General features: G+C 32.8%; 1 long non-coding RNA gene across 1 annotated transcript; it reads left to right on the plus strand.

The window, feature by feature from the left end:
- The first annotated feature begins 6,786 nt into the window (after positions 1-6,786).
- LOC145790258 (uncharacterized) lies at positions 6,787-8,275 on the plus strand. Its single transcript, XR_014328940.1, has 3 exons — positions 6,787-7,475; positions 7,967-8,038; positions 8,149-8,275. It is a non-coding gene; the product is annotated as an uncharacterized LOC145790258 (long non-coding RNA).
- Positions 8,276-19,181: the final 10,906 nt, after the last annotated feature.

Consider the following 19,181-nt stretch of genomic DNA (forward strand, 5'->3'; position numbering starts at 1 on the left):
GGTTGAAATTGGAGTTAAGCAAGTCTTTTTCTATGAAAGATTTGGGGTCGGCAAAGCAAATTCTTGGTATGAAAATTGTTCGTGATCGCAAAGAGGGGCTGATTTGGTTGTCTTAAGAAAGCTACATTGAGAAAGTTCTTGAGAGGTTTAACATGAATAAAGCAAAGTCGGTTGGTTGTCCACTTGCGGGTCACTTCAAACTTAGTTTGAATCAATGTTCTACAAGTGAGAAAGACAAAGAAGAGATGTTGAAAGTTCCTTATGCTTCAGCAGTTGGTTCTTTGATGTACGCCATGGTTTGTACAAGGCCGGATATTGCTTACGCCGTTGGTGTGGTGAGTCGGTTTCTCTCTAATTCGGGTAAAGAACATTGGGCAGCGGTAAAATGGATTCTAAGATATCTTCGAGGGACTTCGAAGGTGTGTTTGTGCTTTGGGGATGGTAAGCCGATGCTTGATGGGTTCACAGATTCTGACATGGCCGGTGATATTGATTCTAGGAAATCTACTTCGGGGTATTTGATGACTTTTGCAGAGGGAGCTGTGGCATGGCAATCTAAATTAAAAAAATGTGTTGCTCTCTCAACTACCGAAGCTGAATTTATTGCCATTACGGAAGCTTGCAAAGAAGAGTTATGGTTGAAGAAATTCTTGCAAGAAAGGTATGTGCTTTATTGTGATAGTCAAAGTGCTATTCACTTAAGTAAAAATTCTACTTTTCATTCGAGATCAAAACACATTGATGTGAGATACCATTGGATTCGTGATGTGTTAGATTCGAGGTTATTACAACTCGAAAAGGTTCACACAGATGATAATATTTCAAATATGTTGACAAAGACTTTGTCGAGGGATAAACATTTGAAGTGTCGAACTTTGGCGGGTATGGTTGATTTCTCTACCTAAGTCGGTAAGGGGAGAATTGTTGGGTATACCTCCTTATTGGAGTGTGGGACCCAATTGGTTTACTAAAAGAGTTTTAATTTGGTTTGGTTTAGGTATAATATATTTTTATATATTATATCTAATTTTGTGGAGACCTAATTCAATTTGGTAACAACTAGGGTTTTGATATAAACTCTAGAATTAACAATTAACAATATATAGACATATTGTTTATGTTTTTGCCCTGTTGGTAGAAGAAAAAAAACGGCAGCAACAAAAGTGAAACTCAATTCAGTGGGTGTGTTTTTCTTGATCCTGGTGCTTAGAAACTTCATCGGTTCCAAGTTTTGATTGGTGCTTGAGTTGATCAATTAATTTGGTGGCATTTAAGTTTGATGAAGTGATTTGTTCTAAGCTTTTGAAAATTACGCCGTTCGTGACTGCTTTGATTCGGTGTTGATTTGGGTCTATTATTTTGGATCTTCTTCAATTTTGATTCTGAAGATTTTTGTTCATCTATTTGGTGAGGTCTTTCCTTTTTGTTTATTTGTGATTATTTGGAATTCACCTAAGGGTGGTTTTGTGAGACTATTAGTGTCTCGTTTGTAATCGTTTGGAATTTATTTGGTTGATAGTGGAATCGGATTTCGATCCCGTGGACGTACCTCACATTGAGGGAACCACGTAAAAATTCTTGTGTTGCCTTTGATTTAATTTTTCCGCATTAGTTTTTATTCCCATTGATTGATTTACTTGTGGAGAATCACATCGATTTTCCCTAACATTAACCAGATGATACTTACTATTCATTTTCATCGCATTTTTAGATGCCACCTACCAATAATTTTCATCGCATTTTTTTTTTAATTTGGTTGTTTTGTATATTAATTTGTGAAATATGAATGTGCCATGGATAGATAGGCCTCACATCTCGTTAATCTTAATATCATTAATCAGATGATACTTACTATTCATTTTCTCGCATTTTTCTCTTGATTGTGTTGTATATTAATTTGTGAAATATGAATGTGCTAATGGATTGATAGACCTTGCATTAGACAAAGATCACAATTATTTTCTTAAATTGTTTTTTTTTTGGTCAAAATAAAAAAAAATCAAATCTAAATGCAAACAATTATTGAACCCTTGATGTTTATACCTTTAAAAGTAGGAAAAATTATTTGATGTTCTAGAGTGTCATATGGTAACATTTTTTACCAATCACTAATCACCAATGACAATATCGTTGTTATTTCTCAATGACTTAACATAAAAACGTAGATCATATTTTCTCTACCAATTATAACAAACCTATAACATCACGGGACCATACTCCATGATCACCAAATAACTTCTTTAAAATTAAAGACTACTAAAATCTCATTATATGGAATTGGCTATATATATATATCTATATAATAAGGAAGGATAGTTTTTGAATCCTGATGGGACTTTTGTCTCTTTGTCAAAATGTAAACCGTTAGATTGATTCAATCCAAGGGCTGAAAATGTCTCTCATTTGTCCTATCCAATCACAAGATCTAATGGTCCAAAATGTAATCTGATGGCTCTGTTTTTTAACACACACACCCCTTCTCTCTCTCTCTCTCTCACGTACTCCTCTCTTCTCTTTCTGATTTCAAATTTTGAACCCACACCCTCTCTCTCTCTCTCTCTCTCTCTCTACCTCCATTGAAGCCCATTCCCTTGCTCTTCTTCAATTCGCTGTCGAAGCCCAACCCTTGCAGGAGACCCAACCCCGAACCCCTATTACTCTCCTCATCTTCTCTCTTCCTCCCTTTCTCTCTCCACCATCCCAATCTTCATCAACAGTGGCAGCCCCAATCCCCCTTGAAGAATCTAAACGAATAGAGGAATTTGGTAGAAATACTATTCAGGTGAGCAAACCAATCTTATTTGTTATCTTCTTAGGTTTGTTTTTTTCCATCCCCTAAACTAATCTTATCAACCCGTTAACAGTCCTTTTTTGTGAACATGATTGTATCAATAGCTCTGGAAAAATCAGATTTAATAGCTCTGGAAAATTTAGATTTAATTGCTCTGAAACATGATTGTATCAATAGCTCTGGAACAATCAGATTGTATCAATAGCTCTGGAACAATCAGATTGTATTTATAGCTCTGGAACATGATTGGGAACATGATTTGTATATGTGTTTCTGATTGGGAACAATCAGATTGTATCAATAGCTTTGGAACATGATTGTGAACATTTATATAATAAGGAGGCTCTGGAACATGATTGTGAATATCTATAAACCAATCTTACCAATCATGATTGTGAACATGATTGTGAACATCCATAAACCAATCTTACCAATCGTGTTTTTTTTTTTTGGTTTGAGTATTACTGGTCTCAAATCAATTAGTGATATTGCTTAGTCGATTGTTTATACGATCATCACACATGTGTTTGATAGAATGACCCAATAAGTCATGTATTGCAAGTGTTTGATAGAATGACCCAATAAGTTTTATTTATTTTGATTTTGGAGAATTTATATAGGCACACAACTATAACTATCAATGCACCGTTTTGGCTTTAATTATTTTTTTCAAAATTTATAGGATTGTTGAACCAACCATGTTTTTTTTTTTTTTTTTGGTGTGAGTTTTACTAGACTCAAATCAATTACGATCATTACACGTGTTTGATAGAATGACCCAATAAGGTATATTAGATTTGTTCCAGTTCAACCATAAATAAATGCTCATTGGAAGTGCCACTATATACACCCCGAAAGCTTTTTAACGACATGCATCCAAAGTTTTAATCACAGTAGTACATAATCTTAAAAAATATCATAAATCCTCATATCTAAGGCCACTTAAATTTATATTTAAACATCACAAAATTTTATAACCAAAACCACCATGGGTTATAACCATAAACACTACAAAAAGTCTAATAACCAAGTTCATCATAAATTTGATCATCACATAATCTTATAACTAAATGCCACATAATTCTTAAGTAAGACCACAAATCATTAGAATTATGGTGCATGGTACACATTTTTTAAGGGGATGTGTATCAAAGAATTTCTGAACGTTTATTTTAATTAATTCTTAAAAATTATTTGTGATATAGTAAGTTTTCAGCTTGGAAAAAAGAGTCTTTTGACAAGGCATTCAACATTAAACCTGTAGTTCTGAATGTAAGTTTAATATTCCTTTTGTTTCTTTTCTATTTTTGTTGGTAATCAAGCTACTGATAAATCAAGGTGAACTTGCTTTGCATCTCATGAAGGATAGATGATGATTAAGAAACTTACTATATTAAACGTTTTCTTTATTTTGATCTTATTTTGCTCTCATGTTTATTTTTCCTTTTTTCCTTATTTTGCTCTCATTTTGGGGGAATATTTTATTTTTCCTTTTTTTCTGATTTAACTGCAGTATGTTGATGGGTGTGGTGTGATTTTGATTAACTTTTTAGGTTGCTATGGCACAATCAAGTGGATTGGCCCCTCCTCTCTCTCTCCTCTTATTTTATAACAGGTAAGCAATTCACATCTTAATGTTTTTCATCCACAAACCTAACTTTTGAAAATGGCATTGGATTATTCAATTTGCTTTCATCTGCAAACCTAACTTTTGTTCATTCGTATCTGAAGCATTGGTTTCAATTTGCTTAATAGGCTCACATTAGAGAGCTTGAGAAAAAAGTGAAACTTCTTAAGAATCTTTTGCATCCAAACATTGTCGTTAGTATTTGATTACATTTTTGTGTTTTCATTGCCTAAAAATTTGGTAGGCTCACATTAATTTTATTTTTTTTTCCCAATTTAATTCTACATTGATTCATTTAACACTTTGTTTTTTTATTGACAAATAGTAACATTTTTTTTAAAGACCATTAAAGCCTTGATAGAGCTGCCTCTGTGTGTGTGGTTTTTTTTTTTATTTACTTAAATGTACTATGTAATTTCTTTGTACAGCCATGACCATATCCATTTGTAAATGGGTCAAAGAAAGGTAGAGATTAATTTTTTGGGTCCAACATTATCATCTACTTTCTTAGTAGAGGGATATGTATAATTTAGGTCTATATTTTGTATATTTTTTAGTAGAGGGATAATTCTTCTACTTTCTCCACTTTTTGTTTTTCCTATCTCATATGTAAAATTAGCAATCACCTCAAACTGAAATCCTATTGTTGAAGCATATCATATAGTCCAATCCTGTTGGTGTGTTCCAGGTCTTAGATAACGCGAGTTGGATCTCAATTAGCTTTCAGGAGATGCTTGATTAAAATGTGTTAAGTTCTAGAATTAATTAGCTTTGTTACAGGAATTCACTCAATTTTGATTTGAGTCGGATTGTATTTGGAAGTGCCATTAATACCCATGGTAAAGATAAGATATCTTTGGGAAGTGACTTTATTTATTGTTGTTCATGGTTAAGACATTTTCCTATGGTAAATATAAGATATCTTTGGGGATTTAAGATATCTTTGGGGATTTAAGATATCTTTGGGGATAACCAATCAATCACGTTTTCCTATTTGTTTGTTTGTTTTCATATGCTTAGAATTTAATAAAATTTTAATTGGTAACCTCACCCCTACTCTATATTTTCTTAGTTTTGTTTAAGAAAATGTAATTTATGTGGATCTGTTAAAGGTAATGAAAATGTAATCTAAAGTTCGTTACAATAGTTCTTTTGTATGAATCTGTTAAGGGTATTGAATCATGATTTTAGGTAGAGATTTGGAAAGATGAAAGAAAAAGCGTGAGTAAAATATAAATGCAATATAATTTAAAAAAATTTCTTCCTTTTCATTTTTATTTTCTTTTTCAAATCCATATTCAAGTTCATGATCCAAACACAGTTTAAAAGAATTAAATTGTTGTTGTTTAGTTTCTCGCACAAGACATTGAATGGCATATAGTTTGAATTAAATTGGTATTGAGCAAGACATTATTTGCAATTTATCAATGCCTAAAGCAATGCATCATAACTTTTCTTAAATTGAATGGTAGATAGTATGAATATTAGGGATAAAAGAGGAAGCAAAACCAATTTATAGAAGAGAAAAATAAATTAAGTAATACCAATCTTTTGAGCCAAGTACTTACTCTTCAACCACATTTTTTTTTTAAAAAATCTTTTCCTTCTTTTTTTTTTTTCTCTCAAAAATTAAAAAATCTTTTAATGTTAATAATTCAATTCTCATAATATTTCTTTATCATATCTATCTTTTGTCAAAAAAAAGGTTAGCTTAGTTATATCTTGGAAATGTTTTAGCGGTTGACCACCCGGTGGATGAATTACTTTTGATGAAATTATTTGACTTTATGATATATTTTTTATTTGCTTTTCTATCTATTTGTCCACTTTAAGTGCAGAAGTATATATTTGTTGACTTTACTACTACATATATTTCTACTCATTTGCACCCTTTGCTAGGTTGGGGTAATGTGGCATATCTAAAAATTTTAAGATTTATTAATTTGTAAGAAAAATGAAATTTTCTTTTCATGTTGTTTGGAGTCAAACTGTTTTACCAATACTTGAAAATGTGCTCATATTAGACTAATTCATTATTTTTATTAATGTATGGAGTCAAATTATTATTTTAAAACTGTGTTGATGTGCAAATATTTTGTTATTTGTTAATTTTAATAAATAGATTCTTGGAAGCAAAGTACTAAGTGATTGATGTGTTTTATTGATAGTTTCCGGTGGAAACATGACTCATTTTGATAAATTATTTAATTTTAGTAAAAGTTGATGGCGAAAAATGATTGGTAGGTTATTAGTTTGGCCTCTACATATCTATGTGATTTTTTTATTAATTCTTTGAATGAGATATTTTATTCATGGTATATTAGTTATCCTTTACCGTCTAGAACTTGTTGTTTAGTGGATGGAGCTCTCAACTTTGCTAAATAAACTTTCAAATATGAAAAGTAACATATGCCATAAATGAGAATTAAGTGTTTCAAATATGATTAGTGTTCTGATAAATGATTTGGGTGATTTTGATAAATGTGTGAATTGGGTTTCATTTTTTAACCTGAAAAGTAATGTTATTTGATCTTTTGTTTTTATTTGATTGTTAAAAATTAGAATTGGGTTTCCTTTTATTTGATTGTACTTAACTCATGGCACAATTAAGTAATCAAATAGTCATTGTACAGCCTATTGTTATTTAAACCCAATATATTTATAGCAATATTAAATGAGTTATTTCTTCATTGCAGGTCTGTGGTGCTTCAACCTCTTTAACAACCTTGGAGTTCATTTTAATTCAAATCATGGACAACATTCGTATGTTTAGTTTATAGTTTATGAATTGAGGCTTAATTTCTCACTTATTATTTATAATTTTTTTCATAATCAAATGCTTTTGTATTATTCTTTACAGGTGGATGATATGTTAGAGGAAACAGTAATATTAGATCTTTATACTCATTTTTTATTTAATCTACATTCCTTAATATAATTTTTCTTTTACCTTTCAAATGCATTTCTATATATACACAGGTTCAGTTTCCTCGAAACAGAAATATCAGTTTTATGCTCCATAATGAATAGGACAGCAATGTCCTCTGTGTTCATGGGGTAAGCCCACTAATCAAATTTATTTGTTTCTCATATTTTTGCTTATTTTTTGAAAGGCAAAGGAAAAGGAGAAGCTTAAAAGAAAAGGAAAGGAAAACTACTCGAGAAAGGGTATAAAAAATACACAAGTGGTATGGTTCTTTTCAAGTTTGTTTTGGAGCATGTGTAAAGAAAATCATGAAGGAATGTGATATTTTGAAGCATGCATAATTTATGTGTAATTTTTTTTTACTGTAAAGTTTGTGAAGATGGGCATGGTGCTTTTAATCCGTAATATTACTAATTTCCAAACCAAATTATGCATCCTTAAAAAACAATACACTAGAAAAAATTATAAAGGATCTTTTAGAAAGATATATAAAATTTTCCAAATAGAAGAGGGAAATAACTAAAGTTTAAAAAAGAATACAAATGATGAAAGAAGGAAATAAATTAAAAGTGTATTTTAATTAAAATTTTGTTTAAATTATGATCAAGTCAAACTTTTGTAGGATTGGGTTGAAAAAGCTATGGAGCTCAAGAGGATAAATAAGAGTACATTACTCCGATGGAATTGTAATAAGGTATCCTTAGTCCATATTGTTTCAATATCTATTTTTCGTATTGTTTCAATATGCTAATGTTATTGTTTTTTAAATATAAAATTGTTGTGCATGCTCCTCACTGGAAAAAGTACATAGAAGTTGATACATGGACATTTCAAAATGTGATGGAGAACAAGTTTGAAGGCGTCCAAGAGCTTTAGAGGCGTCCAAGTACTTTTTCTAAAGGCGTCCAAGTTTTTGTAAAGGTGTCCAAGTACTTTAGAGGCGTCCAAGTTTGAAGACATTATATGGCATACATTTTGTAAAGTTGACAAAAAATACTTTTGTAAAGCTTGATGTTAACCACTTTTGTATTCTTGATGTTAACCACTTTTATAAAGCTTCCTACTGATATTTATTTTAATGGATTTCTAATATTTTTGTAAAGTCTCTTATCAATGTAAAATATTGGACTTTATGGATGGTAATTGAGTGTGAACCGTAAAGTGCCCTTGAAAATTCACTAAATTTAAGTGCAACAATTTAATTTAGTATCCTTGCATATTTTGATGGAAGTCACAAATACTTGACATGGATTTTTGTGTAAATTTAGTGTCTATTATGCAGGATGTTAGAGTTACATTGAAAAAGAACAATTTATTAGTGGATTGAAAGAGGATGTTATAGTATTATTGTCTCTTACTTTTTATATACTTGACTTTAGTCCCCCCTCCCTCGCAATTTGATCATGGTTATGAATTTTGTGTTTCTTGATTAAGAAAGACCAGCGTATTTTAATGCACTATTTTCATAATTTGTTTTTGAATTCATTTCTCTTCTCAGGACCTCTGACATTCCAACACAACTGGTTGTGAAAGTAACTTCAGTTTGTTATATCATCTATGATATTCTGATATCAACGATAAGGTTAGTCTTCAAAGTAACTTGGGTTAGTTTTATTTCATTTATTTATAAGTAGTTAGGAGGATTTGAACTATTCCTTAAACATGGATGATTTTGAAAATATGTTAGAGAATGAGGTGGGAACTCTTAAAGGCACCACCCCAATTATGCAAATGAGGTGGGAAGCTTACATTCATGATAAATTCATTAGGAAATACAAGATTTGAAATAAAAGATTTTCTTTATATATTTTGTTCCTCTTTCTGTGTGAAGTTTTAAATTAGAGTGATATTATCATTTTGAATTGATTTATTATAATTGAATTTCGTAACACGTGTGGTATCAAGAAAAAATTGTTTACAGTGCCTTCAGGCACGGGTTATCCCTAATATATGTATATATATATATATATATCAAGAACTAATGCCAAATAGTAGTTGAAGGACCTAACCAATCTACTTAGAGCATTGATCCTTGTTGAACGAAATCAAATCAAACAGTGTAGACAAAATCACCAAAAACCAATAGAATATTTTTATTATGAGAAGTAAATTTAAAGGCAAACAATTAAGATAACATAAATACAAAGTTAAATATATCATATGCACGGAGACATATTGTTTGAAACATGGAAAAATTCGAAATATAAAAATTTATAAATAAAAAAACAAACCTATTTATTAACATTGAAAAAAAAAATATATGACAGTGTATTTACGTGATATGTGTTTATGGGGAAATTATTCAATACTTCCGGGGCACCATGTGTTTATACTCCAAATCAATCACTAATTACTTAGCTCCATGTTGTTTTCCATCCCCAACATAAATCATGGGCTCTTGTGTCTCTCCACCAATCAAAACCTTATGGAGTACCACGTATCCATACTCCAGAAATACTGAATAATCACCCGTGTTTATGTATGCATGTAATACAAACAACCTTGCCGGAATCAAAGAATCGAGGATGCTCCTATGTTGCCTTCACCTAACACTCAGAGCTCATCCGAATGCCATCCATACAAAAATAATTTAGATACAAACATACATACAAAATTATACAAAAAACAAAGAAAAAGAAAGAGATTAATGGTGCTAACTTCAAGAGCTCAAAATGGGTCTTCAAACTCAAGGGAGTCATTAGCATTTTGTTTAAACGAAGTTCTAAATTATGTGACTAATGTTAGAAAGTGTATAAATACTTCATTATTTTTGGCTATTAATATACATTTTTTATATTAATTTCATCTCAATTTATGTTTGTTGTGTCTAATGATTAATTTTATGTTGTAGGGGTATTATGCAATGAGCTAGCATTCGTGGGTTGCCTGAAAGAATATCTATGACTAATTTATGTTGGTTATTATATCATGATGGTCCTGACTCTGTCTATACAACGCTATGGTGGGAAACTTGTGATAAGTAAGCAGATAATTGATGATAAGTGATGATGGTGGATTTCTTATCAGCAATACTAGGGGTTGTTTGGGGTGTCTTAAATAAGTGTATTTTTTGTCTTTTTAGACTAAAAAATTGAGGAAAAAATATTGATGTTTGGGTTAACTTTTTGACTTTTTATGAAAAAATGTGTAATAAAAAATTGTAAAAATTGATTTGTAGGGAAAAATTAAGATTGGGAGTTGTGCAACCGTAATTGTTGACTTTTGATGAATAGTGTTAACTTTTTAACTTTTTGAGTAACTTTTTGACTTTTTAACTTTTTTATAATATGCCAAACTTGGCCTAGGTATCATGAAAAGTCTTTCATGAAAATGATCATGAAAGATTTGTGACCTTTGAATTATACTTAAAATAAAACACCACATACTAATCAAGGTAATCCAAGGGTCACAAATCTTTCATGATCATTTTTATGAAAAGTCTTTCATGATCCCTAACATTTCTCATTTCTTATTGTACAGTGAGGGGTGTTTGGAAAGTAGTTGATATAGTTAAAAAATAGAAAAATTACATATAAGTGTTTAAAAATAATTACTGATAAGTGAAAAAATTTATTAATATCAATAATTAAAATTATAAATTTTCAAGGATTTTGTAAATATTTTTTAAAAAATACACTGGAAAGTGATTTTTTCTAAAAAAATTATTATAAAAAGTCAATTAACTCTCTCTCTCTCTCTTTATTTTTATACGCTTTAAAAAGTCAAAAGAAAAATAGAATTTTAGTCTCTTTAATTTTAATTTAAATAATTTAAACTATAAATTTTTCATTTTGTTGCAATATAATCCCTCCGTTGTTAGTTGTTAACATTTTAAACAGAAAAAGACCAGGAGGAACTAAGATGAAATACAAAAGAAACTATAAAGACATAGTATAATTTATTTATTACATTGTAGTCCTTATAATTTTTTTTGAATTTCACTTCGATTCTTTTTAGTTTTGCAAGTGATTTTTCTTTTATTCAAAATTCATGATTTTTTTTTTTTGGGCTCAAAATCCTAAGACAAGTGCCGGAAGATCACATTGCAAAAAAATAAAAATATAATTCACATTGTTTAAATTAAAACTACAAAGGATCACATTCCAATAAAACTAAAGTATAGAGTTCAGATTTTCTTAAAAATTCAACAATTGAAAGTTGTCATTAAGTACTTTTAATTTTTGTAAAAAAAATTAAAATTTTAATATAAAAATATATTATTTTAAAATTTTAATTTTTTGTGCTGGATAAACAATTTGGGAAGTAGTATAATAATGAAAACAAACAAATGGAAAGATGGAACCGCCCTTAGCTTGTGTACATTAAACTCTATTAATACATGTACAAACAGGGGGATTGAATTCATTGAGAAAATATTGTAATAGATTTTTCTTTCGGTTTTTATGATATTCTAAATTTCTTCGCTAAGATTAGAGGCGAAATCTTGATAGTTTCTTTATAAATATTTTTATGATTCAATCATAATTTTTAATGTTAAATATTTTGATTGATTGGCTTATTTATTGGAAAAAAAAAAATTTTCTTTTGTACAATTCCTTGTTTGGTCATAGACTTTGGACACAATAACAATTTAAAATTCTCTGTGAATCAAATAATTAAATTTTTATGATGTAATTAATCAAGCACTATAATTAAGCTTTTAAATTTTTTTTATATGAAGTAATTGTTTTTATAGTCTGATTGGGAATACATTTTGGGCACGTTTGATTGACGGGATTAAAATATGAGATTAAGATTATTAATTCATAGGTCTAATAATTCTGTGTTTGTTTTAAAATTTTGTTTCAGGATTATTAATTCAATAGATAATTAATCTAATAAATTTGTAAGATTATTACTAATGAGATAAGGGTGGGATCATATATCCTAAACTACGATAATTCTATTTACACATCCTTACTTATCTTATACACCATTTACCCATCTTACCTCATACACAAATTAAAACTTTTAATTTTATCTTAATACACATCAATAATTTTTAGATAACACTAAACTACCCTCACTTTCTCCAACAAATCCTAACCCTAACCATTGTCGGCAGCCACCGCCTTCCACCGGCTCCGTTCCCTTCTCAGCCTTTCTGCACATGTTCCACTCTCTCTGTTCACTCACTCCTCACCTCTACCCTATTTCCTCTATTTTTCTCTCCTCTGTTAAACGTATCGAAAACAGAGGAAAAGAAAAGAAAAGAAAAGAAAATAAGGGAATAGAATCTCAACAACTCCTTCTTTCCCTCTCTATCTGAGACTTGTAAATCTCTGACACACACACACACACACACACACACACACACACATATATATATTCATGTATATGCAATTGTAATTGCTTTAATGGTTTCAATAGCAGTTACAGCAGAGCAACCGACTGCAACAGAAGTGTTTCCATGGCTCAAAACCCTACCTCTGGCTCCCGAGTACCACCCAACCCTAGTAGAGTTCCAAGATCCAATTGCTTACATTTTCAAGATTGAGAAAGAGGCCTCCCAGTATGGAATCTGCAACATTGTTCCTCCCGTCTCGGCTCTACTGAAGAAGACCGTAATTGCGAACCTCAATCGGTCTCTGGCTGCGAGGTCCACCATTTCGAGCCCTAATTTGGCTCCCACATTCACCACTAGGCAGCAACAAATCAGGTTCTGTCTTCGGAAGCATTGGCTGGTTCAAAAACCTGTGTGGCAAAGCAGCGAGAATTATACTCTGTCTCAGTTCGAAGCCAAAGCAAAGACTTTCGAAAAGGGTTACTTGAAGAAGACCTTGAAGAAGGTTGGGGTTGACGTCAAAACCCTTTACTAGAAAGCCAGAGAGAGTGGAAGATGGTCAGAAATGGGAAATGCTGGAGTTGAGTTGGAAAGGAGGGAGTGAGGGGTGTGTTGGTAATTTGATTAAAGGATGAAATGTAATAAAAAAAAGTTTAAAGAAAAGATGTGCATTGAATTAATTAAGTGAGTGGAAATAAAATTTCTCTTTAATTGAAAAATAAAATCAAAACACTCTTTTACAGCTGCCTATATAAGCAAAAGTGTAAGCCAAATCAAAAAAACCCTAGTCATTTAGCAGCTTTTGCTGAGAGAAAAGCAACAATGAAAAACTTTATTGGTTTCTATGATAATATAATATAGACTTGTGTGGAATTACCATTTGACTTTTGTTTACAAGCATCTTTTATGTGATGTATTAGAAAGAGATTTAATCACTTTCAGGTGCTTTTTTTTTATTATTTAATAGGGAAATCATATATTTTGTGTGTGTCGTCATGTTTGATTTGATTTTCAAAAACTTGTTTCAGAATTGTTTTGAAAATTAATTTGGTGAAACAAATAAAAAAAAATTAAAACACTTATTATTTTTATATTTTAGAAGGCTAAAAATATTTTATATTTTTATATTTTAGAAGGTTAAAAATAATTTTTTAAAAATTAAAAATATTTTTTGATATTTATTTTATAAAATTAGTTTATATTTAAAAAAAATTAAAAAAAAAAAACCAAACATGGCCTTTGTATTTTTTATTTTTATTTATTTATTTATAATTTTTTTTCAAAACCACGTTTATGAAGAAATTTTGATAAAATAAAGATTGTGAAAAAGTATTGATGGGGGGTAAAATTAGAAAAGAAGATAAATATAGTTGTAATTTTATATTCATATGTTTTCTTATCCAATGCAAATCAAACAATTGACAATGAGATAATTTATCCTATTAATCCAATTGGATAGTGAATACCATACTAATTTGATAAGATTATTAATACCTTCACTATTAATCTTGTAAATCAAACATGACTTTTGTGTATGTCTCAATTGAGTTATACAAATTAAATTTTAGAATATGAAAAATCTAAAAATCCCTGATATATTGATTTGTGATTATGTTTCAATTTTTAAATAATAAATAATAATCTCAATCAAACAATTAAAGACAAATTGACAAAACGATTTAATGTAGAAAATCACAATTGGGGCGCCTCCAATTGTGATAAAAAAATCACAGGCCAAAGTTACAAAACAATCCACTAAGAAGACTAAAAGGAATTACACAAGTGTATTCCCAATTATCTAGTGAATCCGCGGCCAAATTAAACCGATCCCAATGTGTCTCTTCCACCACTGTCTTTACCTCGAAATTGTCTTGTCCAACATTGAATCTACAACGTTGATGTCGAATTCACGACGATGAGCCACTCCGGAATCCGTCAAACTTTTAGGCTTAAGTTTCTCAGAATCCACCAAATGACAACTCTCTCTTTAGTAAACAAAACAATAATACCGACTCTTGATGCTCGACAATCTGAAGTTCGAGGATCAATTGATCACCTTCTATACACCAAGGAAACTCATATAAAATAGCCTCTAATATAAAACATTTTGTTTTTTTCTTCCTCTCTGAAAATCTGGATAGCTCAAACCCTAAAAACAGTGAACAATGCACTTTATAGAAAATAGGATTGTGCAAACCGTTCAAGTGCACATTTCACCACTCACTCGAGCAGTGTAACTAAAGGCGGAGTGAAACATATAGGCTGACCACTCGAGCGCAACTTTCACCGCTCGAGTGGTAAAACTTTCTTCCTAGAAGTTCAGGTGCTCTGCAAAAATACTAGATTAGCCTTTTCTTCACTCGAGCGCATAAATGACCCTTGCCCCGAATCCGCCATGAGACACTGCCCCCTGGACCTCGTGAGTTGACCAGGCAGCTCGATCCCCGTACATAGTTAGCGAAGTGGCAAATATGAAAGGATTAAGATCACAAAGTCCTCTGCAAGACATAATTCGAGTTGGATTCACATCTAAACACGCATAGCTTTACTGAAACAAAAGAGCGAATAAAATTACAACTAAAATGAGTTTTGTCAAACGGAATTGCCAATTACAAAACCAAACAGAATATTTTAAAGAGAACATTGGTGAAAGACCCTTAATACCTTAGCTCGTTTTGATTATTGTGATTTTAATTTATCTTTCAACTAAATTTCTCCAAATTATGAAACTGTAATAACCCTCCCCACTGCTTACCGATAAACATTGATTACCACTAAACTGAACTGATTATGACTGCTAATTGAACTGATTAAAGTACTGAACTGACTGACTGAAAACTGGAACTGAATTGACTGCGTACGTATGTTAATTTGTATTCTATCTGTTTGATTGTTTATTTAATCTGTTCACGTTTTATGTTTCAACTGCTAATTGAAGGCCTTATCGGCGGCCGAACCGAGAATTGATTGATGTTTTATGATCCTCATAATTAATGTGACTTTATGGTAAATTTATCTGAAAACTGATTAGGTATGATTAAATTAGATTAAATATTGATGGATTGCAAGTTTTGGAATTAATTACCATTAGACCACTTAGTGGCCACTACTCCACACATGTTGAGCCTTGTATACACTTAAATCAAAACATTTCCTCAGCCTTGTTTGAGCACTCAGCCGAATTTAGAGAGAGAGGAAGTGAGAGACTTGAGCTCACCTGTAGATTGAGCTTGTTCATCTTGCATTCAAGACTTAAGGTAGAATTTCATTTCCTCATTCTTGTGTTTAAGTAAATTCTTGCATGATTTATAGCAAATTGAAGCCTTGAGCCAAGTTATGGCTCTTACATGTTGAATTATAGCTTAATTCATGCATGCATGTTTGGATTGTTGGATTTTGAGTTGAGTTCATGGCAAATTAACACATGCATGTCCATGTTTTGAGTGTAGGCCATGGTTGCATCTTGTTTTGGAATCAATTGGCTCCTTAGAGCATCAAATTGAAGCTTTGAATTGATTTGAATTCATGCATGTTTGCATGTTCATCCTATTCTTGAAAATGGTTTAAAATTGGGTTTGAATTAAACACCCTTGGGCTTTGATTTCTCAAAGTTGAGTTTTGAATCATGTTTAACTATGTGTTTACAAATGTTTTCTGAAAATTCAACCCAAGAGGTCGAGTTTTGAGTTGTTAAAACTTGGTTTTTGGCTTGGAGGTGCAATCTGGGTTTTCCAGATTTTGCACTTCCGCTCGAGCGGGGGCTAGTGACGCTCGAGCGGGGAATCCAAGCATCCAGTATCTCTGCACTGTTTTACAGTCTGCTCGAACGGAGGATTGGGCGCTCGAGCGGAGTCATGTGTCTCAAGCTCGAGCGGGAGTCGAGCGTCCGTCGAGCGGAGATTTCACCCATCCAGTACTTTTACAGTACGCTCGAGCGGGATATTTGACGCTCGAGCGTGTACCTTTGTTGCATGACCGCTCGAGCGGGGAAACCTGAGCTCGAGCGGGACTCTGTTTTTCTGAAAACTCCTGAAACTATTTTCTGATCACATCTTTGCATCCTCATCTCATCCTAGGCATTCTTAGGCCTAGTTTAAGACATCTTATTGAGGAAATAGATGTAGAACACACCGAGGCAAATTAGGGATTAAGTTATTATCTTTCCCAGCTGTGTAGCTTAGTGTGTTCAATCTGTTAACTGTGTAGGGTTGGCGACTGGGGAGACACGCTCTAGCATACTGTAGCCCAAACTCTGTGAGTAACGATTGTGTAAAGATATGTTCAAAAATGATTATTTTCTGAACAACTGAACTGTACTGTTTCTGAATTGAATACTGTTAATTGAATGAATGTATGTACTATATTCTGAACTGTATTGTGGCATCCTTAGCACCTACTGTTTACTGTTACTGTTACAGAGATCTCTGTCGGTTCCCTTGTTGGAACCACTACTGTTACTGACTGATGGCCATCATTTACTGCTCGGTCTTTTAAGACCTACTGTTTACTGTACTGTTATGCTAATGGATGTACCACATATGACTGTACTGACTGAACGACTGAAATACTGATTTAATGAACTGTTTTCATTACTGTAAGGACATTCATTCTTAACCTCTTTACGCATTATGTTATTCACTAGGCTTTAGCTCACTGCTCATATATATATGTAGGTGTACAGGCACCAGACCGCAGCTAGGAGCGTCAGGGTTACTCGAGTTTTGTCAAGCCAACTACCGTGCCTCACTGCGAGGTTCTAAGCCTATCATGCTAAGGCTTAGGGGTGTTTTAGGACTCCCCCCTTCTGTACTGTCTTGCTGTTTTGTAATAACCGAGTGGATTGTATAGACTGAATGTTTACTGTACTGTTATGTAGGGATTAAGTCCCTATTCTGAATGACTGTATATATTGTGCATACTGTTCTATACTGTTTGTGTATATACGTATGAAAAGTCTTTTTGCATACAGACTGTCACAGCTCATTGAACATTGTTTCTTTATTGTTTTGGCTTCCGCCAGGCCCTGTACTCTGTTTTACTGTGCTACTGTTAGGCAGGCCTTTGGTAATCTCGGATTACTGGCCGGTTACGGTGCTAAACCCATAGGGCTGGGTTTGGGTCGTGACAGAGTGGTATCAGAGCGATACTTACCACGAGTTATACCGCACACACATGTCCAAATGAGCTATAGGGTGTCCTAGAGAAGTAATTAGGGCATCTCATGAGCATGATAAGTGTGTGGTTATGTTATGACTGAATCATGTTAAACTGTTAAACAAACGACTGCTTATGTTTAAAACTGTTATAACTGTTTATAGTGAAATGGATAACGCAAACACTGCAAATGAAACTGAATCCTCATCCTCTGAGGCCAGAATGGCCAGACTGGAGCAAATGATGGAACTGATAACTGTAAGACTGGACCAACAACTGAACCAACAGCCCCTACCTCCTCCTCTTCCGGTTGTACCGGAACAAAATGCGAATGTGAATGTACAAAATATGAATGCTAATGATGGGGATATAATAGCTCTCACCCACAAGTTCAGCAAAATGAAACCGTCATCCTTTCAGGGAGGCCTAGAACCGTTAAAAGCTGAAGCATGGGTTCTGGAGACTGAAAAATTGTTTGAAGTTTTCCCGTGCTCTGAAGCACACAAGGTACTGTTAGCCACCTTAACATTGCAAGAAGAAGCTAGAAGGTGGTGGATGCTCATCCATGATGAAAATACCGTTCTGACTTGGGCTCAATTCAAGGGAGTCTTCTTTGAAAAGTACTTCTCTCAGTGTGTTAGGGATAGAAAAGTAACTGAGTTTGAACAGCTGAGACAAGGAGCAATGTCTGTGGCTGAATATGAGACGAAGTTCATCGAGCTTGCTAGATATGCACCGCATATGGTGGATACTGATTATAAGAAGGCCAGAAAATTTGAAGGCGGCCTTAATGTCGCAATTCTTGACCGAATAAATGTTCTGAAACTACCGAATTATGTAAATGTTCTTGACAGAGCCTTGATGGCTGAATCAAACATTGAATCACTGACCGAATGGCGTGGGAAAAGGCAGGGATTTAAATTTAAGAAAGGCAAGCATAACCCAACAAATAAGAAACAGAACACGGGGTCAACAACTAGCCCCAGTCAAGGGAGTGGTTTCATACCACCTTGTTCTGAGTGTGGCAAGAAGCACAAAGGGGTCTGTTACAAAATATCTGGAGCTTGTTACAGATGTGGCAAGGTGGGCCACATGGTTAAAGACTGCCCCTCTGCTCCGCAAGCCAGTAGTAAAGCTACGCCAAGCGTGGCAGCATCAACTGCTGCACCAAAGCCGAACCCCAAAGCTACCGGGAAAGAGCCTATGAGGCAAGGCCGAGTGTTCGCCCTAGTACCGGGAGACGTCCAGAATGCCGAGACCGTTGTGTCAGGTATTCTCTCTATTTGTACTCAGAATGCTTATGTACTGATTTGAAAAATCTAGAAATCCCCTAGATGTTGATTTGTGATTATGTATCAATTTTAAGCAGAATATAACAATCCCAATCAAACAATCAAAC

The sequence above is a fragment of the Camellia sinensis genome, chromosome 5, assembly GCF_055761805.1.
Source record: "Camellia sinensis isolate YWXY chromosome 5, ASM5576180v1, whole genome shotgun sequence".
Taxonomy (NCBI): Eukaryota; Viridiplantae; Streptophyta; class Magnoliopsida; order Ericales; family Theaceae; genus Camellia; species Camellia sinensis.